Below are 27,086 nucleotides of genomic sequence, written 5' to 3'. Positions count from 1 at the left end.
CATGTTAATAAAGAGTATTTGTTTAAAATGCATTATAGGCAGATTGACCTAATAAATGATTTATTCAAAATGGATAATATGTAGGTACTTTTTATTAATACCCCAAATGCATTATGGGCAGGTTAACCTAATAAATTATATTTATTCAAAATAGATAATATGTATGTACTTTTTATTAATACCCAAAGGACTTTAAAAATGTTAACATATTTACATCCACCCACAATAACTATAGAAAAATTAATCAAACACTTGTTGAATTGATCAATTTATTGCCATCAATTAGTAACAGATTACCAGATATTTGCATATTTAGTTAGAATTACACAATTTTCCAAAATTATATTGATATTCTGTTGATAAACCCTGTTGATAAACACATTGTGTCCACAAATGAAAACATATCAAAAACAGATATCGTAAAGTATTTCACTTCCCGAGCCCCTTAGGAACATGGGTGAAAAAAATTAGGTAGGAAGATTTATCATTTATTTAGCAACTGGTGTGCTGTTTAAACCAACAAAAATAAATCTGCCACAAGAGAAAAAAAGTAGTATATTTGTTATGAGCTGTTTTTATCACTTAAGCAACTTAACTTTGAGTCCTTGGACTTTTGGTGACAACTTCGTTGTTAGTTCCATAATGATCTTCTGATAAAATTCAAATGTGGACTTCAGGTCCTTAGGGTAGCTCAAGGCTGTAAGTCCAAAAAGCATGACACATCCCATGGTGACACTTGGGAGGTTGGGAATAACTGTCACTCCTTCAAGAACCACTGGAATCGATGTCCTGCACGACAAACAGAAAAGAGCTGTCAGTCACCTTGACCTTTGACCTCAAATCTAATCAGCCAATTTTTCAGGCGCGCGGTCATTTGAATACATTTCCATAAGGTGTTCCAGAGATATTACATTCACAAGAATGGATTGGACATGGTCATGGTGACTTCATACTTTATCCTTTAACAAACTCCAAAAAGCCAGAAAAAAAAAAGTTACCATCTCTGCACAACTACAAGTTGAAAATTGACAACTGAGGGTAGAAGGCTAACTCCTACCTTAGACCAGAGCTCAGGCAGCCAATAACTAAGTTAGAATGAGATTTAAAAACGTGTGCATCAAACTTAAGCCGTGCAGTGCAGTCAGTCTATTACATGTTCATAGTTCCACACTTCTTGGAGTTCAGGGACAAGCCTGAGGGTCTCTCCATGGAGAAGCAAGGACTTGCGAGGAGGCAGCACATCTCACAGCAGTCTGCTAAAATGACAGTGTCTTTTTCAGTATATATATATTTATCCATAAAACTTTTTGCACACCAATGTTGGACCCAACATTGTTGTTCCACATGACTATTAATACATTAACTTATTAAAACTGTACATATTTTATTCAATAGATCCATTTATCATGTACATGTTATCATAATCAATATAATCATGTACAATTGTGTACTTTTACCATATCAATGTACTTTTTTCATACTAACGAGCCAAATATTTATCTCCCATATGAACTGCATTTAAGCTTCTACAAACATACCTACCTCATGAGGCCCCGCTGAGATAGCTTGGGCTGTACTGACTGTTTCAGATCCTCAGCTGCCTAACGACAGAAAAGCAATAATTACCCCCCATTGTATCTATTTATGAACAGCAAAGCTTAAAGACACAGGCACCATGAAGGACTAAGAGGTGGATGGCATCATCTTTGTTAACCCTTGTGTTCTCCTCGAGTCATTCTGACTCATAAGTGATTGTGACCCAACGTCATTTGCAACAACTTTACCGCATACAAAAACAAAGTGAAGCATTCTTTTAACCGTTGGGCTGTCTCAGACCCCCCACATTGCGAAGGTTAAAATAAAAACTTTTTTATTTGCTTTTGTATTGGGTAAAATTGGGTAAACACAACGATGGTTCGTTATGAACCTTTTGGTCATGTGACCCGAAGGCAGCACAAGGGTTAATACTTTGAGGATTAAGCCTAAACTAGTTATCCTGAATTGCACAAACCAGATTTCCCTGGATTTGTAGAAAAATGAATCCCATACTTTATGTCTACCTACTTGCATTAACTTTAGGGAAGCAGGAAGTCGTCTTTCTGTCTAATGTTCTTCATGCACTTCAGTTCATATGCAGACAGTGCTCCAAATCCATCCAATGCAATCTTAGGAACACCTGATGGGAATTTCATTACACCTGGCACAAAGAAGAGTAGGCTGATGTACACTTACCACGTATTCTTTGACAAGCTTCTACATGTCTTCATTGAGGTAGACGCTAAGGCTCCTCAAAACACAGTCACGCTTGATGTTTATGTCTTGATTCTGAAGTAAGCATATCAAGATCCAAAATATAATACATTAGTCAATGCATTGTTTAACAGAGTGAGTAATGCAGAATTTTAGGAACAGCCAGTGCTGCTGGTTCCTTCCCTAAAGGAATCAAAAGGTGGTGAATGTTAGATAACTATAATTCACAAATTATTTTTTGCAACATGAAATGACTGACAGCCTGCATATCTGTTGAACTTTTAGAGCAAGGGGCAGAGAACAAATGAGGTGGAAAAGAAACAACCTGTAGAACTCCAGCAGCTTGTTGCTTGACACTTACATTAGCTGTTGGTGCCATAATGGTGCTAATTTTCTGTCCTGCAGATCCTCCTGTGGCATGGAAAACCTTGATCAGGTCATCAGTGTATCTGTCCAGTTTTGAAGTCAGAGGGATTGTAGTTATATGCATTAACTCCATGTTGACCTGAAAGAGACAGGGTATACTTCACTAAGGGTGCTTTCACACTTATTAGTCCGTTTGCTTGGTCCGAATCAGTGGATGAGTTGCTACTTTGTTGCATTTTTCATTAGGTCCGGTTAGTGTTCACACGGTCCTGTTTTAAGCGAACCAACGTTTGAAAAAAAACAAAACAATGACACACGGTCATACGGTTAATCTATTGGGCAGAAAATGTGTGAGGGAAAATCACTTCCATGTCACGAACAACAATGGAGCAACAGCAGCGATCGCAATACTATCTTTAATTGTTATGATTTGGGGTTGCTCGTTGGTCTTTTACTCAGGATTATATCCAGGTTATCAAACCATGGGAATTATATGTTTTCATCTGACGAGCCATCACTTTTCCATAGAACATCACACACTTTTAGCTGTCTAAGTTTTTAACTTTCAACCAACATTGGTCCACTGTGCAATAATGACGCTTTATTTCAGTATATAACTAAATAATTTAAATACCTCGCTACTCTAATGTGTCTCCACAAGTATCTCTGCAGTATGATCATCAGCCCATATTTGCCGTTCCTTCACTTAATCATTCCCCCACGTTTTCCCTCAACTCATTTCGCTGCTAATGAGTGGCACGGCTGTCTCCGCCAAGTGTAAATTCCTTTTTCAACCCACAATGCACTACATTTTGGTTTGCTTCCTGGAATAGGTCAATATTAAGTCCAATTACGTTCAGACCTAAAGCGAACCGAACCATGGTTCACTTGGAACCGGACCGAGTCCCATCTTTTTAGGGGGACCATGGTTCGGTTGTTTGATCCGCACTAGAGTTCGAATGCGTGTTCTCACCTCTCCAAACGAACCGTACTTTCAGAGAAAACGGACCATGGTCCGATTGAAACGGACCAAACATGTCAGGTGTGAAAGCACCCTAACATTCAACTTAATCTATGTTTCTAAGAAATGGGTTACTACACTCACTTCACCAACTTCAAACAGTGTTGGCCATCTGTTAAAAAACTAACTGTTGGATCCTGGAGAACTTCTTGTCTTCTGTAAGAGAAGGTATGCTGCATCTTGTCCTTAATCCCTGCCTCGTCCTTGTTCTTTTTTACCTCCGTCATTAGAGCAACCCTTTCAACCTCTAGGCTTTCTGTAGTTTCGCCTCTTGGAAGGCACGGACAGAAATTAACCTCTGCCTTCCGGGGCTTTTTGACGTTTGCAGCTGGTTTCCCCTGACCCTACCGTTTGTTTTAACCCTTGTGCTGCCTTCGGGTCACATGACCAAAAGGTTCATAACGAACCATCGTTGTGTTTACCCAATTTTATTTATATATAAATAAGATTCTTTGTTTGAATATTTTGTCTCTTATACTGATACTTTTTCTTCATATTTGTAAATGAATGCAGGGTCAATGTTGAGATACGTACAAGGAGGAGCACGTGGCCAAGAGGAAGATACAGACGACGGGCAACCATCTACAAGCAGTTCAGGCACACATCAACCCCAGCCGGCCAGCAGGTCTGTAGACTCCACAATAGTACCAAGCCCTGATCAACCACATTCAACGAGCAGTTTAGGGACCGATACACAGCAGAGAACCACCACCTCTGAAAGCAAAAGTCCTGTCATTGAGAGTCCATCAGCAGATGACAATGTAGAGACCTGTTGTCACGCTGAGTGGTGGGGTTGGACCCAAATAGAAGGGAGTACACAGCCATTTCAAAAACAGGGTTTAATCATGAAAAGCCAGGGACACAGAAAGGGTACTCACATGACATGGGTAGTAAGGACAAGACAAAGACTGGACACAAAACAGGAACCAAATACACAAACCAAACGACACACAGGTGGACACAATGACGCTAACGAGAACGAGACAGGTGAAGACAATGACAGGAAGACACTTGGGCAAGGCAAAACCAAAAACAACAAGGGGGCACGGCTGTGGCCGTGACACCTGTGTGCCCCCTCCAACTGATCCTGCTCTTTGGCCGTCACAGGTTTTAGACGCCGAGTTTAGACGCCTATCGCGTTGAAATAGTACGAAAAGGTCAATTTTAAGTCCCATCAGATTTTAATTTTCCATGTTTGGTATGTTTGGTAATAAAAAATTAAACTGGCAAAAACAAATGTTTTTTTCTCGGGGTTGGGGGGCGGGGCATCATAAAGGAATTATGCTTAGGGCACCAAAATGGCTAGCAGCGGCACTGCCTGGTCCAGACACTGCTGCTGGCCCGACCAACTGGGTTCTCTCTCTTTCTCCCTGTCTCTCTTACTCTCTCCCTCACTCTCTCTGTATCTCTCTCTCGCACTCCGTCTGAAGGCAATGAAAGACGAATAGGAGAGAACTTTTCGTCTTGCAATTAATTATCTGTCTGTTTGATTTCCTCCTGCCTATATTTGTTTATTTCCTTTCTCTCTCACTGACCCCCCTCTCTCTGTTTTTGTGATCCTTGTACTGTACTATTCTTGTACTGTACTCCACTTAGGTTAGAATAGGTTATAGGGTTGAAATAGGTTTTATGTGCATTTAAGGTTAGTATAGTGTTATTTATTGTTATCTGTAATTTAGGAAGTTTTAGTATTAGGGTTAGTATAGTCAATTATTTATTGCTATCTGTATATTTAGGTAGTTTCACTTATTTAAGCTCAGATGTAAATTATGTTCTGTGTACTTATATGTTATGTTATGCCAGGTGCTTGTGTTGTCTTGTCTTAAGAATTTCAGTGCCCAGTCTGACCTTGTGTTGTTTTGTGTACCTGACAAATAAAAGACTTGGAGTTGATCCCAATTGAATTCCCCTTGTCCTGAGATTTGTTTTGGCTGACTGAAAAATGTATTTTTCTCGGCAGCCAAAAAGACCATGTGCTAAACTGCTGCTGGTGTGAAGCGCACATATGACAAAATGTTCCCCTCGTTCCATCTCTCTCATACCATATTTTTCTCTTGCTGTTTTTTTCTCCAGTCCTCTCAGCACTAGTCCATTTCCTATATGTTTCTCTTGGCCTGTCTTTTTGTTTGCCATCCGACTGACGTACAAATACACACACAGACACTATGTATGCATGTTTACACACACTCATGTGGCCACATTATAAACACTGCAAACACACACACATTAAGATACACAGACACATTGAGACACCCTTTGTTCTTTTGGCTGTACTTTGAGGTCTTTTTTGAAGTGTACCTTGTCTGTTTGATGCTGACCAGACTCTCTACCTCTATTTAACTCTCTCTTTATGATTGTGTTGGCCCAGTGCCACCCCTACCCTGTCTGCTACAACCACAGTGACCTCTCCCCTGGTTCCTAGCATAGCAGCCCAACCCACACAAATGCATGGGGTATTTACAACTCTACCCAGAAAAGGTTCCAATGGATTCCCCTTCTGTTTTGTTTATGTGTGTGAATTCTTTGTTCATCAATCATCACAAGTCACAACCTCTCTCTGTGTGTGTGTATTGTGGGATCTATGTCATCCAATCAGCTCAGAGCTCCACATAACAGAACATTACAGTTTTAGCCCTGTCCCCAGAATCCCTCTGGTTCACATTCAGAAGTATATTATAACGTAATATAAGTACAATATAGGGAGAACTACCCTCATATTTAAACCTATCAAGCTAAGCCGGATGAGAACGGCTCCAGACATACCTGATGAAGAGAGCTGAACTCGGCTATACCCAGGATGTATACTTAGTGGTGGTGGAAGTATTTGTTAGGGATACTGCGGGGAAAAGAGAAGGTGTGTATGTGCACTGTGGTAGAAATGCATGCAGTGTAAATGTATAACCTGGCATTGGTACAGTATATCCATAAGCCTTATATTGTGTTTTTTCATTTGTGTAGCGTGTGTCTGTGTGCGTGTATGGGGGTGTAGTGTCTTCTTATACGGAAGGAAAATATGCCGTATATTGGAAAATATCATATGATATATTAGGCAATATAATTCCATATATGGGATTTAATATTTATACTTTACAATACATTGCAACATATTCAACGTTAATATATAATTTATGTGTTTATATATCCATCCAAATGCAATTTCATTATTAATGGCACCATAATGTATTACGATTTATATGGGAATATACGATGTATTGGTAATATATGTAAAGATATAGTGTCACATGTATGCTTCATATATGGTACATTTATATATAGTAGCGTCACGTATATGTGATCGTTCGAAAGCGGGCCCCACAGAGTACCGTCACACATATGTGATTCTGAACATTCCAACCGACTATTTTCCGATAGACAAAAACTATATGACAAACGCTATAGTATGGCTTCAAAATTTACAATTAGGAGGCTAACAAGTAACACTAGCAGGTAGTAGCATTGCTACGAGTATTATGCTAGGTTGCTAGGTAACGGAAGCTAACAAAAGCTAGCTAGCTTTCGTTTTGAAAAATTAACTCACTCTGGTGGCAGCGTCGGTAATATTTAGAACTCACTCCTCTAAGGGTTAAATATTTGTAAAAAAAAATATAGCTGCAAGCAGCAATGGCGGATTCCTCCTTCAAAATGGCAAAATATTGTAAAATTGATGTAATAGATAGTTACACCGGGATTACCGAGAAGACTAGAAAACTGTTTTGTAAAAAAAAAAAGAAAATGCCTATACCTGGAGTTTAACCTGCAACCCTTTGTTTACCAGCACAACCTCTCATCCAATTGAGCAATTCCTAGATCAAGACCTTGATGTGTTCAGTAACTGAATAATAAAATAAGATGTTTCTCCTATGGCAAGCATAGTCAGATTTGGTCCAAGCCCAAACAACTCTAATTCAGTCATATTTTCACATATCAAGGTGAACCTTTGCAGTACTTCAGGGGGGTGTCACCTTAAAGCCTATTCCTGATGGGGAATCCTAATTATATAGAAAGATATACATGAAATATGTACAGATATGTGTTCACTATATTGTGGAATATATTTTAAATATAGGTATTTGGAAAAATATTGGAAATATATACTGACAGCAAACTTCTTTTGAGTAAGCCAATCCCCCCCTAAATAAATGTAAATCTTATTTCCTTTTCAGTTAGCAGATCGTACAGTTTGAATTGGGATTCCATTTGAAGTACGGCCTTTGACAACATAATTAGAATACCTTCTAGGTGGCTGAGCGGTTAAGGAATCAGGCTATTAATCAGAAGGTTGCTGGTTCGATTCCAGGCAGCGCAAAAATGAATCTGTGTCCTTGGGCAAGCCAATTCACCCTACTTGCCTCAGGGTATGTCCCTGTACTTACTGTAAGTTGCAATGGATAAGATTGTCTGGTAAATGACTAAATGTAAATATCATCATATGTCTGTACATTGTATGGGCATGTTCTCATATATGTACACATGCATTGTACAATATATATGTACATGTATATCTTTCCATATAATTGTCTATATATTTAAAATATATTCTACCATATATGAAGCATACATGTGACACTATATTTTGACATATATTACCCATACATTTTCCCATATATAGCCGCATACATTCTGGTGGTTATTTATAAATCTATAATTGCATATATTTTGGGATATATAACCACATATTTTATATATTCATGTTCCATATATTGCAATATATGGAAAACTGCAATAATTTTTATATTCTGCAATATATTGCAATGTATAGCAATATATTACATGAATAGATATTATAGTTTATTATATGGCAACGACGGTACAAGCTTTCTGATTGGCTAATGGGGAGTCATGCCAGACGCGTATTGCCCTCCTCAGCGGTCAATACGGCTCCGTATTGCCCTCTGACGTCATCTACAAAATGAGCGACGAGTCAGCTGCCGAGTTTTACTATCCAGATGATGCTGAAAAGATTTGTCATCGAAAGTGAGGATGAAGACTAGACTCTTTTAATCACTTGTGTCGTTATTTTGTGTTGAAATTAAAGCAATTTTAGCAGAACCATGTTGTCCGCTTTCTATCAAAAGTAATGAGTTGCTAGGCAACACATGGAACACAGCGTGAGAAGACTTGAGAGCTAGCTACAATTAGCCTGGAGGTACCATTTATTTTCGTTTACAAAATGAAAAGACGCTAAAAATGCCATATAATAAACTACTTACTAACCTCGACCGTTCGGTCATGCCGAGAAATATCAAACCTCGGCTTTGCAGTATCCTCGCTATCGCCCGGTCGATACGTTCCAGCCTCAGTTTGATATTTCCCGGCATGACCTCACTCTCGGTTAGTAAGTAGTTAGTATCATATATTTATCAGCAATATATTATCCCATGTATTTCCATATATAATATATTGGAATAAGTAATGGTGAATACTATATTACAATATATTTCAAGTCATATTTTGGTGAATATATTTTATTTCCGTAAGGGTAGCATTACAGTATCGCAGGCTTAGTGCTATAAAGATGGCTTCATCAGATAGGATATGCTTCATCTCACTATGATATCACTTGTTTCTTCCATCATTCCCTCCCTCCCTCTGTTTTTCTCTCTCTCTCATCCCTCCCTCTCTCTCCATCTGTCTTTTTCTCTCTCTTTCGCTCTCTCTCCCTCTCTTTCCTGCTTTCTCTCTCCTCTAGTTGTCATTGGAGTCAAGCGATCCAGCCCAGGAATGTGACCATGCGCTTTAAATCCTCACTTTGTGAGCAGGTGAACCAGGACAGACAGAGGTACCGGTTTTCCATTCCTGGAGAGATGGAGACCTGCCAGAAAGACCTGCCCCACAACCCCTCCCCTCCAGAAGGAACAAAGGAGCACTTAAGAGCAGAACTGGAGAGAAAATCAGGTATAGGGAGTTTTACAGGTTGGGAGTCGCAGGCCATACATGCCCTCTCCAATACCACAAACACACACACAAATGCTCACACTGGCCAATATTCCATGGTAAATACTTTGCACCAAGCACCTCTAGGCTAACATCTGTATCAGGAAGGGTACAGAGTGCTCCCTTTCTTGGAAAAAACCTCAAGCTGAATCTCGTCCCCCAGCAACCACAAATCCTGGGGTGTAAGGAGCTGATTTGGCACTCGGACAGTCGGACAGACAGACGAGAGGAGGGAACAATGGCTGGCGTCGTCCTCCATGTTCGACACGTGCTGCCTCTCCACAGAGAGGTTTTATGTATGTGTGTGTGTGTGTGTGTGTGTGTGTGTGAGACGGTTATGTTGGTCCATATAAAAATAAAAAAATCCATAGTCTAAAATGTGTGTGAGGGGCTTTTGCATGCTTTTCTATGCCTGTACATACACAACTGAAACACTCACAAAAACAGATAGAAATATACACTCACATACAGTACAAAACTGAAAAGTTCTTATGAAAGCTATTGAAAAGCTTCTGCACATACCGGTAAATTGTGCTCAGTTGTGTGCTCAGTTGTGTATGTTAGAGTATTTAATTAGGGTTCCTCCGTCAGGAGGACCCTATTGTAATTGTTTGTATTATTATTAGGTTCCTCCGGTAGGAGGGAACCTAGTGTTATTGTTGGTATTCTTATTATTATTTTTCTTCTCCTTGCGCCCCAATATCTCAAAAAGTCCCGGGTCATAAATTTTCTAATTTGGCACAATGATACTACATCCAAGTGGGTACCCCCACACCAAATATGGGCCACATCGGACCATAGGGGGCGCCACAGGCCACGCCCAAAAGTCCAATTTTCAAAGTGATGGCATTTCCACCCCATTGCTCCAATTCTTCTGAAACTTGGTGTGCATGCCTCATTTTTCAGGAGGAAAAAAAAGCCTCAAGGACCCATAAGGTCCGCCATGATGGATTTTCCTGTACTGTGATAATTTGGGAAAACCTTCAAAATTCCTCTTTTCTTGAACCAAAGGTGAAATTGACTTGAAATTTGGTACAGATATGTATCATTGACGTATTTAAAAACTTTACTTAAGGCAATTAAATCAAGTACAAAATGGCTGAAATGGGTGTATTTATGTAAATGTCCACATTGCCTCAATATGTTTGTGTCACTAAATCAAATGTATTTTTGAAGGATGGTTCAAACCTAATAAGCTTTAAGGTGACATGCCTCTGAAGTACCATGCAAAGTTTCACCTTGATATGTCAAAATATGACTGAATTACAGCTGTTTGAACTTGGACCAAATCTGACAATGCTCGCCATTGGAGAAACAGCTTTTTTTAAATTATCCAGTTATTGAACTTAGTGTATTCCATGCCAGGGAATGGCTCAATTGGCTGATATGTTGTGGCGGTAAGCAAAGGGTTGTTGGTTCAAATCCAGTCAGAGGCATAGTTTTTTATTTTTTATTCTGACAAAACGGTTTCTAATCTTCAGATAAATCCTCCGGTTGTAAAACATAGCAATGCGTGTTTAGTTGAGCCCATCACAACACTCTAATCATCTATTTAGCGTGACTATGTAAACCACTGCAAAACAAGTCAGGTTCACCACAGTAGCTTACTAGTTACTTGTAGTCTACGCATGGTAGAGATAACGCTAATGGTTATCTCTAATGAAGTAAATTGAGTGTTCAGGTGGATCCCTTGTCTGTTGCACAAATTCATTTCAGTAACCTAAGCCAGGACACATCCCCACTGATGCTAGGCATGATTTTAAATTCCCTTCCATGACAAGTTATGGCACTCCAAACAACCTTTTAAAAAAGCTATAAGTTATTCTTTACAGCAGCAACCCAGTCATCCCGTTGTCCCATTTTCAAAGGAAATGTAAAAGCAGTTTCAACTTTGGCTGAATCTAACAACGCTTACCACAGGAGAAACAGCTTACTTTTTAATACAGTAACTGAACATAATAATATTCAACACTGAGAATAGCTCACTGGGCTGGGATGGTGACCTGCAAAGGATAAGGTTGTAGGATCGAATCCAGCCACAGTCGTTTAGCCTGCCTTAAATTTGAATATCTGTTTAGTTAAACAGGATAACATCGTTCTGAAGTATCATGCGCAATTTGACCTTGATATGTCAAAAGATCATTGAATTACAGCTGTTTAGACTTGGGCTGAATCGAACAATCCATGCTGCAGGAGAAATGGCAAGAATTTCCCAGCCTTGCAGGTAGCTCAATGGGTTGAAATGTTATACTGCAAAGCATAAGGTCACAGGTTTGAATCCAAGCTCAGTCTTTTGGCCTGGAATAATTTTGATTACTTGTTTAGTTAAACTGGCAGACATCATTCTGAAATACCATGCACAATTTCATGCAATTTAACCTTGAAATGTCAACCGTTTCTTAAACTTTGTCCCAAAGCTGACAAAAAACGAATACTCATATCACGCAGTCGGAGTACTGCTAGATAATCAGCGTCAGATCCCTTGGGTACCCAGCATGCAGTGCGGCATGTCCAAAAACGCAAAGACTTGTGGAAAATAGTTTGGTTACAACAGCCTTGCGAGGGATTTCATTTGTTGTGTTCGTTCAATTAGATGTTTGTAATGTTATTGTTGGTTAGTTAATATAATCTAGTTCAGCCCTGGTGTGTAAACTTCCCCAAATGCTGATTAGAGTGTGTGTGTGTGTGGGGGGGGGTGTTCTGTATTGTGCTGATCGAAGAACATTTTCAGACCTCTTATTATGTTGCTGTTATTCTTTCACCTAAACAGTCCTTATGCGAACACAACTCCTCTAATATAGTGGGCACAACCCAATTTAATTGGTCTTCATTTCCTTAGAACACTTCTCTTCATCTTGATTGCTCTGTCTTTCTGTCTGGCACACACACACATACACATTGAAAGGGGTGGTGGTTATCTGGCCCAGTTTTTAATTCTTGCAGCAGACATTTTTAAATACCCAGTGACTAGTGGTTACACATGGTAGACAGATTATGGCAGACATTAAAACTTCTCAGCTTAACTCCTTGCATTAGGACCACTTATGGGCCCAGGGGTTCTGGCAGTTCAAACGTCCCCCACTCCACTCCACATTGACCCAAATGGTGATTACTCGCTCTTTCACCCTTAATCCCCCCCCTATACCCTACCCTCTCTTTCCATTCCCCTTTTTTGCTTGGCTGGCTCTTACCAATCCTTCCATCTCTCACCTTGCCCCCAGTCTCACCCCCTCCACCCCCTTTGTTTTTTCCCAGAAACGTTTGACATTCAGCCAGCCAGGACCCAGGCAGAACCAGCCAGGCCCCAGGGCCAAACGTCTGCCCCTCTCATCTCCACAGATGTTCCAACTCCGTGGGTCTCACGTGCCCCTGCTTGGGGTGTGTCAACCACCACAAAATCCCCTTCATTGCCACAACTGCGGCCTCTCACATTCCCCTCTCCTACTGCCAGAACTGAAATCTAAACACTCTGCACAAATAGTGGTTTCATTGTTTCATTGTATTTGCTTCATGTTGTAGATGCTTAATCTATGTTGCTAATAAGAGAACTTGTTTTGGATCAGGAAAGTGCCTTAATCACATACATACACACACATACACACACACACACACACACACACACACACACACACACACACACACACACAGTATCTACAATCAATCATTACAGAGAAGGAAGGAGGATGTCCCACTAGTTGTGTACAGGTCAGTCCTTGTGCTCAGTTCACACTGACAGCCAGTTACAATACCACAGCCTGAATGTGGAGTCAGATATATTCTCCGAGCCATACTCTCTGCAGCGACGGGAACCAGAAAACAAGAACAATTTATCTCATTATTACTTATGATTACCTGTTTTTACCAACATCCTGTCTCGGTGTTAGCTTACTTGACAAAGAGGTGTCAGGACTTGTTTTCGGGGGCCAAGTAGGCTACTTGCTGTACTAAGGGCCAAGGCACAGCTGTTTGGGAAAAAGAAGGAAAGTCCCTAAAAGAGACACAGACATGTAGCCTCCAGTTATGAAATCCAAACAGGTCTGGTTTCGTGTTGTGCATATTGTTCAGCCACGATGCAACATTCATAAATGTGTTTCCCCCCTTCCCACCCCCCCAACTCCAGTAGTTCCCTATGCAATGTCACAGGCCTATTAAATTGGAGTGACCTAAATAGGCTGGAAGAAAGTAAGGAGAGTCTGAAAAGGCCCTTTGTCTGCTAGCACCAGACCCAGCATACGGTTGTAATAGTTTTGTCTGCACCCATGTGTCTGAGCTTGTGGAGGTGGAGGGGGGGGGGGGGCAGTTGACGTAACAAGTACATTTGCGTCTGGCCGAAACAGACGTGAGACAGAGGTTGAAAAGAAGAAGAGAAGGGTCTGGGAGAGGGGGCGTTAGCGGGACGGGGAGTGGGGGGGACGGGGAGAGGGGGGACACGTGGGGTTGGAAAGTGGACTGGAAATGTATAGGCAAGGTGTGAACAGAGGGGAAAAAAGCATGTTTGAAGGAAAAAGGATTCCCGTGTGTCAAACACAGTGCGGGCAAGGGTGTGTAGCTTTGTCATGGTTTTCAGGAAAGTTCCTGAAGTTGTCCCAGGTGGACACCCAGATGACTAGACTCTCCCTGAGGGTAGCCCAGGCTGGGGAACCATGAGGTGGCCAGATGTTTCTGTTGTCCTTCATGGTTGAATTATAAAAAACAGAGGGACAGAAGGATTGTGGCAAGCGTGTGTGTGACAGAGGCAGGAGAAAAAGGGGAGGGGGGATGAGGTGTGAAGAAGGTGAGAGGAATCGGGCACAGGGTAATCGTTCATAATGCTACTAACACACTGATTCACACAGACACACATACACATGCAAACAGACCTTCTTTCACTGAAGCCATTGGGGAGGAGCTAGGACATCTAGCCGGTGTGGAAAACGATTATATAACCATAGTAACAAAAGAGCGATAAGGTTGGGAAGAAAAATCACTGGGTGTCATTCCAAAGCCTGGTGTAATGGGATATCAGCACTTTTAAAACCCCAAACTGACTTAAATACTAGGGCTGTCAAAGTTAACGCGTTAACACAATCTCACTTTAACACGCTTTAACAACAAAAAATAGTGCCCATAACGCAGGTTTCTTTTTGACCCTGGGAATCACCTGTTGTCACATAACTTGTACTTTAACGACTGCCGACGGTAGCTGGATGATGGAGAGAGGGATTTTGGATGGGAAGTTCCCTTTCCAAAAGTTGCGAGACTGCTCAGTTGACAAAACTAGGGCTGTGAGTAGGCCTACTGATTGTCACACTGAGTTTAGTTATCACTGGAGTACTTTCAGCCTAAACTATCACATGCAAGCAAAGCACACAGCTAGCAGCGCTAGCAGCGCTAGCAGCGCTAGCAGCGCGAGCAGCGCGAGCAGCGGGAGCAGCGGGAGCAGCGGGAGCAGCGGGAGCAGCGGGAGCAGCGGGAGCAGCGCGAGCAGCGCGAGCAGCGGGAGCAGCGGGAGCTTTTGCTCTAGTAATATATGGCAGACAACACTCGCAAAAGAAGTGAGCAGCTGACTGGGTTCAACAAAATACAATCTGTATTGTTCAATATTAAGGTCAATCTGTGGTTTCATAAATATCTGAAATATGTTTGAGTGAGGTTTGAATATTATGGAGCAGGATATTGTAGTAGGCTATGAGACAACATGTCTTAAATGTATTTTATATTCCAGAACATCTTCCAGAAGTCTAATTTTGTGGATGTTTATTATTCAGCAGTATAGTTTGAGTGTGAATTAAACTCCCTCACAATTTAAGTTGTGTTCCATCTGAACTTGTTATATGGACATTATCATCCAGTTAGGCCTATTTAAAGTTTTTAAGTACACCCTTTTAATAGCCTGGCTGCCAGCCAAACTTAGCCCCGCCCACAAAAAATTTGGTCGGGAAGTTGGGTCTGGGGAACCTCGGTTCGGAAAAAACTATGTCCGAACAGGAGCTGTTCGGACCAATCAAATTGTCAGGCTTTATACGATGATGGACAGATGACCAACAGTAACGTAATCAACCATGTCACCAAAGAGCGCTTGGGTTGAATTTGTTTTCAACAAACCCATCAATGCCAGGGCTACCCATCAACGCCCGTATCAGATTCAAGACCCTGGTACTGACCTTCCGAGCAGTGAACGGGACTGCACCCGACTACATCAAGTCTCTCCTGCAGCCTTACACCCCCACCTATCACCTACAGTCTTCTTCAGACAACCGCCTGGTGGTCCCACCGCTCAAGACCGCCCGGTCCCAACACAAGCTCTTCTCCTGCCTGGCCCCCAATGGTGGAACCAGCTCCCCACCTCCATCAGGGACACTGACTGTCTCCCCACCTTCAAGAAAAGGCTCAAGACGCACTTGTTCCGGGAGTACAACGGCACTTACGAATGCTTGATTGGACCTGATGTTAGTTTCCTCCAGGATCACAATGACTCTTATTGAGAGACTTGTTGCTCTTGTAGGTTAGTTATTACGAAGTTAACTCTTGTACTCGCTGTGAAATATTTTACTGTTGATTGTTCTTCTACAAGTACAGTCTTGCACTTTTTGTGGTTCATGTTGTTTATATTTGTAACGTGTATAACTGCATGCTCTTATGAGTCTTCCCTTTGGCACTTGTTTAGTTTTTCACAATGTATGCTTCATGTTTTGGCTGCTTGCAATGTTTGGGACTACCTTGTTGTTATGATCAGTGACCTATGCTCTTTTGTAAAGCTCTCTCTTGAAAGTCGCTTTGGATAAAAGCGTCTGCTGAATGCAGAAATGTAATGTAAATGTAAACAAACAACATATTACGTTGCTCAGATTGGTTGTAGGTCTATCCAATTGAGCGAAGAGGCATTTGTTTTACGAGTTCGGTTGAAACACGCCCCATACTCACAGCCCAACGCAGACTTCTCAGACACATATTCTGACTAGAATTATGAGTATGACAACGTCAGGCTACCATTTTAATGTATTTTTTAAAAATCATTTATTGGGTAACATTTTAACAGAATAATTAGATTGAATAATTTTGCGAATAATCGTAGGAAATAATGTGATTAATCGCGATTAAATATTTTAATCGCTTGACAGCCCAATTAAATACACAGGAAAAGTATGTGACTGCAGCCAAGGAACATCTAATCTGTAGATATTTCATCACCCAAGATGAGCACCCTGAGTCTTCAAGATAAGTTATGTCATCAGTGTAGTATGACATTATGTAAACATTTTTCAAATAAGCGAATTTCTGAGTGAGTTTTTTTCAATTATTTTATACAGGTAGAGCTGTTGTAGAACTGTCTTTTATAACAATTAATTCAACTGACTTAATCCATTCATGTTCCTACAGAAGTCACTGGGTTCGAGTCTGATTAATAGCCGATTCCTTAACCGCTCAGCCATCTAGCCCCCTACACAGACACACACACGACAGACTATCGTATTACACTCGTCTGGTTTTAGAGTTCTCAGACACTCGCACTATACACTGGGCATGTTGCCCCCATGAACGGAAAACTGTCCATGACTACTCAACATCGTTATTTCACATTAGAGGGGGTGGAAGTGAGATTCCTCTCACTTCCATCATAACCGATGAACCAGACAACTCGTACCCCGTGGCCTTTCTTTCTTTCCAACTCAATCACAATGCATGGAATCCAGACATTACCCAATATCCTGAATGATTAGTTGTGAGTGGATATTATCAGACATGCCAATTCTCTGGAATATTGCCAGATTAGGAATTTCTTATTCCTTACAGGAAGCAGAGATGCTCTCGGTCCTTGACGCAGAAGACATTAGTCAATATTTTAGCAAGGAGGACGTAGTTTCTTTGTGTGTCCAAGATTACTGGAGTGTCATGTGGGACATGTAAACAGAGTAATATTGAAAGGAATGAGTTATCCTACATGCTAATTGTGCAGTTGTGATGTGCGTGTGTGTCCTGTGGAGGAATGTAAGAACAGCTGCTTCACCCCTCTCACCCCCTCCACCTCACACTTCACACCACATCACCCCCTTCCACCTTTCACTCATGACTCCACAGCTCCGTTGGGGTCCACCCTGGCAGGACTGGGTAGGGGAATGTGTGTGTGTATGTGGGGGGGTTACTCACTAGTAACCAGAAAAAATGGGCCGATGAGGACAGATAGGTAGAGAGAAAGGGACTGGTCATGCTCAGAGGTTGTCCAGGTTGGGTGAGCTGTGTCAGGTATGTGAGTCTGTAGTTGTTGGGGGGGGGGGGGGGTAAAAGTCTGGCCACTGAGGACACAGCGCAGGGCCCACACACCATAAAACGGATGTTTATGAGCCTTTTAGCCTTCGGGAGAAATGGTGGTCACTCTTTAACTGACAATCAAACATTACACAATCTCTATGCACTCTGCATGCTTATGTGAGCCCACAGACACACACATAGACAAACACATGCATACACAGACGTGCAAACACACACACACACACACACATCAAAACAAGCCATGCTCCTATTGTTAGTGCTCTAGACCCAGCCCCAGAAAGGGTTTAGGCAGTCGAGGTAGGTGAGCAAAGAAGAAAGGTATGTGCCTCAATAACAGCAGGAATTTCTATCCTTAGTATCGTATCTATCACAGGCCAACACAATCCCTTGCAAATAAACAGGCCCTGAAACAGACAGCAGCACCAGTTTGGGGTAAAGAGCCATGCAACGTTAAACAGGGACAGAAACAAAGAGCCAGAGGTGTAAATAATTCACTTCAGAAGCACCCACACAAAAGCCGGGCTGAATTTGATCTTGTTTCCATTCAAACTAGTAGATTGTTATGTCTGGCAAGGAATGTACCAAACCAAAACCCACATAAAAACAGATAAATATAATCATTGTACCGTATTTTTCGGAAAATAAGCCGCATTTTCTATAAACCTCACCCCACCAGAATGGGAGCTTTGTGTTTGTAAATCTGAATATAAACCTTACTGGAATATATTCTGCACTTGATATGGGAACAATGATCCCAAGCAAGGCACGAGTATAGGCAGTACAGCATGCCGTTGTGTAACACACTTTGAAAACGAAAGTAAGTGCGTAATGTATGTTTTGTATTGCCCGGGATTTAACTTATATTGAAATAGCATTCCCGAAAAGTGTTTCTACTGTTTTTTTGTTATAAAAACGTCCTATAAGCCGCTTCGAAATATAAACCGCACCACCACGAGAAAAATGGATAATCGGGTTATAAACCGCGGTAAAAAAAAAAATTCTTACAGCATAACAGCATAACGGAGCATGCTCCAAAACTGTCACAAAACATTTTCGAGGCATACCTTTGTGGCATGGCAGTCCACCAAATTGCTCAAATAATGAAAATCAAGTCTGGGTTCAAGAGCTGAGACACATCAAATTGATTGCAATCCCCCCCTTCCAGCTATGGCCTCACTGCATATGGTGAAATTACTGAAATCAGTAACTAATTGTCCTAGATTACCCCAGTCTGTGGACTATGGTCATCCTAACATACCAACCACACAAGCAAGTGCATGTTCCTGTAGTTAAGATTACAAACTATATGTATTTGGGTGCACACACTCCTCCCTTCTCATCATCCCCCTACTGACATACCTTTGTCACCTGTAAGGTGAAAAAACATTAAGTTGACTTCTCTTGATGAAAGAGAGAGGAAATAAGACAAATGAAATTAGCCAGAAGGGATGTGCAGTAAAAGTGTTTTGTAACAAATAAAACCTGAGCATTAAGGCCGAATCCAATACTCCCCCTTACCCCTAGCCCTTAGTTTACCCCTAGCCCTTAGCCCTCAGAACTAAGGGGTAGGTGTAACCCATGTGAATTTGGGTCACTAGAAACAAAATGTATGTGTAATAATAATAATATAATGTAACCTGCAAGAAAAAACGAAGGATGATGCAAACACAAATCCTTGATTTTAGTGGCATAATTGGTTGTCAGTCAAAAGCCCAACCAATCATCTGCGCCGCACTAATTTAGACAAACCATTTTCATTTTAGAGTTACGCTCACGCTCAGTGTGCAGAAAGCAGCCGATTACGAGAGACCTAAACCGAAGAAACAGAAGTTAATGTTCTAATGTTATAATAAAGCTGATTTGATACCAGTGACAGTTTGTTCCTTTAAATCGGTGAGTAAACTCACAAAGTTGTTAGCCACATGATTTCCTAGCTAGCTGAAGCTAGATGAAAGATCAGCCACATACAATTTCTTAGCTAGCTCAAGGTAGAAGAAAGAGCGACCACGTTGCTATACGTGAAACGTAATATTAATATTCTATTGTGTAGTTAGTATTCTATTGTGTAGTAAGCCTATTTTGTTAGTTTCATGATGTGTAATGTTAATTGCAACGGGATTTCTCCTTACTTTATTCTTTTCTTTCTGCGTCACGTGTGCAGTATGTGTGCATGTGTGTGCGCAGCCATTACGTGCTTGGGTGAAGGCACAAATCGGACGTCGTTGGATTGGTGAGCTTTCGTCTTGTTAATGAAAACGTACTCTGTTGGTGCAGTTGTGTATTAAAATAATCGTAGATAATGGATGTTCGTATGTTAAATATTGTTGATTATAATTATGCCTGTTTTAACAGGTTGGGTTTTTTTCTTGGAGCTGAACATCTTCGAACATTCAACACCTTTGATGGTGAGCTAACCCAGATCTTAGAAACTGATTTTGTTATTGTGTATAAGAGCTTTGGCATAATTGATCTGAGATCTGTTTTTCTTTTGTTTATGACCAATAATTAGCAGGGTTTTTCCTGGGTCAAAATGGGTCTTTGGTGCTCAAAAAAAAAAAAAAGTATATATATACTTTTTTTCTCCCCCCAACCCCACATATTTTTGTCCTATTTCCGCAAAGCAATAAAGTAAGCCTACTTAAAGACACCTTACACTCAAAGTATGTTCTAAATGGCATAAATGCTGCCAATTAATAATTGACGTAACAACTTATTGTAAATGGTCGGTAGCCTAGCCTATCGATTAAGGTAGGCCACTCTGAAGCATGTACACTCATTTGATCTTGATAGGCTTAGCATTCTGCAGCAAACATAACAAATAAACACACTTTTTATTAATTAAAACTACTTCATTATAATAATGCACCTTAAATACAAACCTGAGCAAGGGCATCAATCGCTACCGAATCAACAGACGTGCAATTTAGCTCGCAGGGGAAAAATACATACAACGAAAATCACCAGTTAACTTGATTTAAACTTGCAAGAACTATAGACATACAATAACAGGCTCAAATGAACTGACCACATAAGTTATATGACTTTCAGTTCTCAAAGACGCACACACGCAATCTCAATCTCCTTGCAATTCTCTGACATGCACTCTAACAATCACTGCTGATAAGACGGACAAAAATGTTGTACAGCCTGATTTCTGATACCGTGGCGGCAGAAATTTTGCCATAGAGGAAACACTGCACTATATATCATTCCAGGTTAAGAATACCAATGGAGGCTGCGTTTGAAATCGTAAATCAAACTTTTGTCAGCATTTTGAGTGGAAATTTTATTTGCATTTCTACAGGTGTATTCGTGCACGTCGGGCTGGCCCTCGCAGCACAATGACAGTTCAGTGGCCACTCTGTCCATTCGCGCACCTCACAGTTGCGTATTGTTCAGACAAGAAGACACACTTATCAAATCGATTACTATTGATCAAAACAGAACGAGGGTTCGGCTGGAGCCTGCTTGAAACATATTCGCTGACATGCATTGCACGCGTTTTTTTTCTTTTTATTGCAGACTTTTTTTTACCATTGGCGCTCAAGAAAACGGCTTTGGCGCGCACCAAAATGTTGTCTTTGCAGGAAAAACCCTGATTAGTCATAGTTATAGGGTGCACACAAAGTAATAAGATAAGGTATTTTGAATTGTATTTAGTTTTAGTTTTTTTACTATCTGACTTGTATGATATCACTCTGTATATTGCTACACATGCCATTTATTATTTTATTCAAAAGAAATACAAGTCAATACCCTTTTTCAAAAAAATCTACATATGTGTGCTGTGATTAATTCTCAAATTCTGCTCAGTAGATGAACCTTTACTAGTCCAAACATTTTTTGTATACATTGAGTTTAAATAATAATTGTCACAAGCGTGACAGGTTACATAAGGGCTACATAGCCCTAAGAAATGAGACGATACTTGGTTACGGTCACGTCATCTAGCACATATCAATATCTCCAAAGCAAATAGTGTTATGCACTGATATCAAACAAAATTCACTGCTAATGGAGTATAGTTAAACCTGTAGACATGCTAGTCAGAGAAATGCAGAACTGTTGTGCAAATCAGCAATGTAACGTTAGCGTAGCAAACAAGCAATTTTGAAAGATGTTTCAATTAAACATGGTTGCAAATATGTGTACAGGACTGGGTATAGCACAAAACAAGACTGTCATAATTTTGTCATCAATTATTTAAGACGAAAATATTAGATTTATCGGACTCGCAGGATAATCTGGCTGCCATTGTTGCCGGTCGCGCAGGATTCACCGAGCCTTAGGTTTCAAGTAAGGTCCAGAGCTTACTTGGTGTTAAGGGGTACCCTTAGTCTTAGCCCTACCCCTAGCTCAAAAAGAGTATCGGGACACCACTATCTCTGACGGGAACGCGCAAAACTAAGGGCTAGGGGTAAGGGGGAGTATTGGGATTCGGCCTGAATCCCAGTTCGGGCGTGTGTCCCATTGTCAGACTGTGGCGATAAATGCATAATTTATGCTTGTGGAAGAGACAAGCCTCCTTGACAGTAGAACAGGAGAACAAACCCGAGCACATTCTGTTCTGCTTGCGCGGTTGTTTACCCGTCCTGTGGAATGGTGGTGGCTCTGAGGTTTCTGCCATCCAGATGAACCAGGTTGGCCCCTCTTTCCCTCTCCAACCTTAGGAACGGAAACTACAACCAAACATGCGCGCAGATACACCACAAGAATACGGCAAACCACATCAAAAGGAAAGAAATTGACTAATTTAAATACCTGGCTCCTGAATCTTTGTTCAGTGTGAGAGAGTGTAAGAATTTTTTTTGGGGGGGCAGGTTCTTAATGGGTTCCCTCACCTAGCCCAGTACATACCTGTCTCTCTAGGCGAGCTGTCTAGCACTGAGTAAGTGTGTGTGTCATGGCGGAGAAAACAAGGGACAGAGAGAGAGAGAAGAGGGGGCATAAGGAGACAGGTGAGTGAGTGAGTGTCTACAAACTGCTGACTTCACACTGGGTTCAGCACAGTGTTGAGAGAAATGGGGGGGGGGGTTGTGCTTGCTGGGACTGAGGGAATCCCTTTAGGAAGCAGCTGGTGAGATCATCTGGCTGACTGCGGTGGTTCTGGGATGTCTGTGTATGCAGAGCCCTTTGGCAGCATCCATTAGACACGTACATATTTTCTCATACGGGACAAACCTAGACTGTTTTTACTGGATGTCTGGATGTCGACGTCAAACTAAAGGCCTTTTTCACTCTTTCTCTAGCATCCACACACCTTATTAAATTTTAATGTCTGGTTTTCAGCCCTGAGCACATTCAAGATCTGAAAGGTTTAATGGACCAGGCAAAGAAGGTGCTGGACTGTATTTCTTCACACCCTTTTCCCTACTAATTGAACTAATCTGCTTTAACAGTTATGTCAGTAAACATGGCAGAGTATTTTGATAGTTTCTGGGATGTCATGTACTCATTACTTAAACACGTGCACCTCTGTATCTGAGGTTCTCAATCCTACACAAGTCCATTTATAGAGATTAGGAGAACTTCCAAAGGGAAATGAAAATCGAGTTATCCTATTCATGCTATTCTACATACCCTTTGAGCGGAATAATCCAATCCCATTGGTCACTGCTAAAACTGCCTCCAGAATTCCTATTTTTTAATGAACGGTGCCCCTCTCCTTCTCTGCAGATAATAAATGGTAAGATGTTGTGGGCAGCATGGTATGGGTGTTTGAGGTAAATAAATAAAAAAGATTTAAAAAAGGACTGGAGTTGTTTTTTGAAAGGCAAGAACAAAGCCATAAGGCCCTAACTTGCACCCAGCGCAATTTACTGAGGTAAGTGTCATTCCTAGTTTGCACTCGACGCAAAGCGGATTTTTTCCTCCACAGACGCAGGTCCGTAAATTAGGGAATTACTTTGCGCTCCCGGGGGAGGTTCAGCGAAAAAAGGAGGCGTGTTCTGGCGCAAACGTTCCCTGGTGCTATTTAGCAGTTTCAGAAAAAGGAAAAACTTTGTCTAAAGTCAATGGCGCGTTATTCAGATGATATTTTAAGGGCGCAAGCTTTGTCCGTGGCACTGCTGGCGAGGCCAGGGTCTTCTTTCTGCGAATCTACATTAAATTGTTTTGATTTATGGTGTGTTACATTTCTTCAATGATAATAAAATGGTTTTCATAAGAAATCTTTATTTATGTGGACTAATAAATCCGCCGATTTGTGGCAATTTCCTCTCCTGCCTGTTTAACCGAAGCTAATTTGGGTGGGTTTCTTCTCCCATCTCCATCAGAATCTAGTTTATTCGCCATGTAGACAAACATGGAATTTACTGTGGCAGGAAGGTGCAAACAATAAACATATACGGGTCTTAAATTAAGTTAAAAAGTACAATAGTAAAACTCATTTTAAGAACTAAACAATTTAAAAATATAACAATTTAAAAAATAAAAAATATATAAATATAAGAATGGGAATTTGAATGAGCAGCATGAGCGGGCAATTTAGTGCAATGAAAAAACTGCTCTGCCTTTCCCATACAATGTCACTTCTCTATCTGTTACGGTCCTGACTAGAACGTTGGTGTCCTCGGCTGTGAACCACTCCTGGCAAATCCGCCGTTATAATAGCAATCCGCCATGGCACAAGCGCTGCTCTTAAAGGGAATGTGAGATGATGCTCTGATTGGTTTATTGCACGTTACGCCCAAACCACACCCATCAGTAATGTAGCCCATAAAGTTACTTGCACTTTGCGTTTTGATACTTGCGTTTCAGATTGTTAAAATAGGGCCCATAGTCTCTAACTATTCAACATTCAAACATTCCTTTAATTAACTCTGCTCAAAGAAAACATATTTAGCATAATATCAGCCTTCTATAATTGGACGTAACGTCTTAATAGTTACTTAATTGTGTATGGGAGGAATGGAGCACAGTAACCAGACCAATTACACCCAAGTTTATGAATTGGTCTTCAGAACTGGCCTGGTTCCAGATGTGCTGCTCCCATTATGGGTAAAATGCTTGGTGTAGGACAGGACTGGTATTTAATTTTCTACCTATGGATGAAAGTAACCAATGTATCAGAGTCCATGCCAGGCATCAGCTCTGTCTCACACATGTTCTTGGTTTACAGGGGAAGGAATTGCAATTTGCCAGGGCCAGTCTCTCTCTGTAAAGCCTTTTAGTGGACTATCACGGTACCCACCACCATTTTTATTTAATCTCTCACACGTAGCCTCCTAGTTCCCGCCTGCCTAGTCGACTGTAGCTTTATTCTATCCCAACCCTGCCCAGTTCCTTCCATTTGTATCTCCCTACAGCCCAGAAATCTTCACTTGTTGAGTGATGTGATGAAGTTTACATGTCTTCACCCTTGTGTTCTCTTCGGATCATTCTGACCCATCAGTCATTGTGACCCACCATCGTTTGCAACAACTTTACCGCATACAAAAACAAAATGAAGCATTTTCTTTTAACCGTTGGGCTGTCTCAGACCCCCCACATTGCAAAGGTTAAAATAAAATTATTTGTATTTGCTTTTGTATTGGGTGAAATTGGGTAAACACAACGATGGTTCGTTATGAACCTTTTGGTCATGTGACCCGAAGGCAGCACAAGGGTTAAGATTTATCTAGGGTGCTTTCTCAAAAGCTGTGAAAGATGTTATTAAGGGCTTAACAGATCCCTAAAAGGTTGGAGTTCCAAGGTTGAAAGAGAACTACTTACACTATAGAGTCGAAAGTATTGGGACTTTTACACATTACACCAACAGCATTAATATGGAGTTGGTCAACCCTTTGCAGCTATAACAGCTTTTACTCTTCTGGGAAGGCTTTCTACAAGACTTTGGAGTGTGTACGTGGGAATTTGTGTCTATTCAGTCACAAGTGCAATTGGGAGTTTGGTACATTTACATTTATTCATTTAGCAGATGCTTTTATCCAAAGCGACTTCCAAGAGAGAGCTTTACAAAAGAGCATAGGTCACTGATCATAACAACGAGATAGTCCCAAACATTGCAAGTAGCCAAAACATGAAGCATACATTGTGAAAAAGCTAAACAAGTACCAAAAGGGAAGACCCATAAGAGCATGCAGTTATACAAGTTACAAATTAAAACAACATGAACTACAAAAGTGCAGAACTGTACCTGTAGAAGAACAATCAACAGTAAAATATTTCACAGCGAGTACAAGACTTAACTTCGTTATATCTAACCTAAAAGAGCAACGAGTCACTCAATAAGAGTCATTGTGATCCTGGAGGAAACTAAGAAGTCCAGCCAAGCATTCTTAAGTGCCGTTGTACTCCCGGAACAAGTGCGTCTTGAGCCTTTTCTTGAAGGTGGGGAGACAGTCAGTGTCGCTGATGGAGGTGGGGAGCTGGTTCCACCATTGGGGGGCCAGGCAGGAGAAGAGCTTGTTTTGGGACCGGGCAGTCTTGAGCGGTGGGACCACCAGGCGGTTGTCTGAAGAAGACCGTAGGTGACGGGTGGGGGTGTAAGGTTGCAGGAGAGACTTGATGTAGACGGGTGCAGTCCCGTTCACTGCTCGGAAGGTCAGTACCAGGGTCTTGAATCTGATACGGGCGTTGATGGGTAGCCAGTGGAGAGCTGCTGTTGGGTGATTACACCTGGCTTGTAGATGGCGTTAGAATTGATCCCTAATGTGTTTGATGGTGTTCAGGTCAGGGATCTATGCAAGCAAAACTTGATTGATTTACAGTTTTTCCACTCCAAACTCAACAAAACATGTGCATAGGAGCATAACAGCCGAAACAGGAAAGGGCCTTCCCCAAATGTTGCCACAGTTTCAAGCACAAAATTGTCTATACAAAAATTTTAAAACAGCCTCCATTGTTATTGTGGCCTGATTTTAACCAATGAACAAAGTGAGGTACAGAAATGTTTTGTTGACTTTGTATTGTAAAAAAAAAGGATTGGCCTGAATAGATCCCTTAACTAAACACCATCAAACACATTTTTGACAAATTTGAATGCTAAACTATATTTGTGAAAGCATGCAGAGGTAGTGTGATATGTGCTGAGATAGCAACAAAGTTCACACAAAGGAATAGTCATTTCCTGTTCATCTTTAGCTTATTTTGTAGATCTCAAGTTTTTGGCTAAGCCATGTTTCCTTATGCACTGGCAACGACGTTCTTGGTAGAGGATAACAGTTAAAGCTAATTTCATATCCACAATGCCAGCTGGTGGACAAAAGTATGTTTGCAGAGGACAAAGCCAACAAGTTCATGTCACTTATCTCTTATTATTGCC

At 41.1% G+C, this 27,086-nt stretch overlaps 3 long non-coding RNA genes across 4 annotated transcripts; 2 read left to right on the top strand and 1 right to left on the bottom strand.

The window, feature by feature from the left end:
• Positions 1–371: 371 nt before the first annotated feature.
• On the bottom strand, positions 372–2,797 carry LOC146276898 (uncharacterized). Its single transcript, XR_014762503.1, has 5 exons — positions 2,612–2,797; positions 2,233–2,325; positions 1,543–1,601; positions 1,154–1,256; positions 372–789 (listed from the first exon to the last, which is right to left on the bottom strand). It is a non-coding gene; the product is annotated as an uncharacterized LOC146276898 (long non-coding RNA).
• A 5,934-nt stretch (positions 2,798–8,731) lies between these two features.
• LOC146276897 (uncharacterized) lies at positions 8,732–9,894 on the top strand. Its single transcript, XR_014762424.1, has 3 exons — positions 8,732–8,783; positions 9,327–9,532; positions 9,735–9,894. It is a non-coding gene; the product is annotated as an uncharacterized LOC146276897 (long non-coding RNA).
• A 9,636-nt stretch (positions 9,895–19,530) lies between these two features.
• LOC146276896 (uncharacterized) lies at positions 19,531–22,827 on the top strand. Of its 2 annotated transcripts, XR_014762517.1 has the most exons (4): positions 19,531–19,714; positions 19,983–20,051; positions 20,174–20,226; positions 22,691–22,827. It is a non-coding gene; the product is annotated as an uncharacterized LOC146276896 (long non-coding RNA). The 2 variants fall into 2 exon arrangements; XR_014762516.1 differs by lacking the exon at positions 22,691–22,827 and having other exon boundaries at positions 20,174–22,675.
• The last annotated feature ends 4,259 nt before the right edge of the window (positions 22,828–27,086 follow it).

Source organism: Hypomesus nipponensis, chromosome 7, assembly GCF_054491055.1.
Source record: "Hypomesus nipponensis isolate SF chromosome 7, ASM5449105v1, whole genome shotgun sequence".
Taxonomy (NCBI): Eukaryota; Metazoa; Chordata; class Actinopteri; order Osmeriformes; family Osmeridae; genus Hypomesus; species Hypomesus nipponensis.
Note: the sequence above shows the minus strand (reverse complement) of the source record. Positions and strands in the feature narration are given on the sequence as shown.